The 723-nt window shown below is 34.2% G+C and overlaps 1 non-coding gene across 1 annotated transcript; it reads left to right on the plus strand.

Moving 5' to 3' along the window:
* The first annotated feature begins 233 nt into the window (after nt 1-233).
* On the plus strand, nt 234-338 carry LOC130454127 (U6 spliceosomal RNA). The gene has a single exon (XR_008911811.1). It is a non-coding gene; the product is annotated as a U6 spliceosomal RNA (small nuclear RNA).
* Nucleotides 339-723: the final 385 nt, after the last annotated feature.

Here is a 723-nt window from a genome sequence, read left to right on the forward strand (position 1 = left end):
AGTATATATATTCCAAGCCTGGAATCAAGAGGATCTGAATTTAAATCCAACCTCAACCACTTACTAATTGTATAACTCTAGGTAAGTCAATTAACCTTGTTTGCCTCAGTTTCTCATATGTCAAATGAGCTGGAGAAGAAAATAGCAAAACACTCTTCCAAGAAAACCCCAAATGGGGTCAAGAAGAATCAGACACAATTGAAACGAATGAACAGCAAAAGAATTCAATAAGCATGCTTGCTTCGGCAGCACATATACTAAAATTAGAACGATACAGAGAAGATGAGCATGGCCTTCTCAAGAACAACATACAAATTTGTGAAGCATTCCCTATTTATAAAAAAAAGGAATTCAACAAGTAAAGAGAAGAAGAGAGGGCATCTGGGGCAGAGAGAACATCACGAGGAAATGAGAGGCGGAGGGTACCCGGGGCTTGAAGGATACAGAAAGGATACCAGTTTGTCTACAGTATAGCATTTCTGCAGAATAGTAATGAGGCTGGAAAGGTAGGATGGTGGCAAACTTTGGAAATCCTTGAATGCCAAAGAAAAAAGTTTAAATGTCATCTTTATTTATTTATTTAAATGTTTAAATTTATTTCCTATTTATTATATTTATTTATTAATATGTATATTTATTATATATTATCATAGTTATTTAAATGTCATATAATTATTGTTAGGGAGCTAAGAAAGATTTTTTTCTGCAGAGGCCTTACAGGAC

Source organism: Monodelphis domestica, chromosome 4, assembly GCF_027887165.1.
Source record: "Monodelphis domestica isolate mMonDom1 chromosome 4, mMonDom1.pri, whole genome shotgun sequence".
NCBI classification, from domain to species: Eukaryota; Metazoa; Chordata; class Mammalia; order Didelphimorphia; family Didelphidae; genus Monodelphis; species Monodelphis domestica.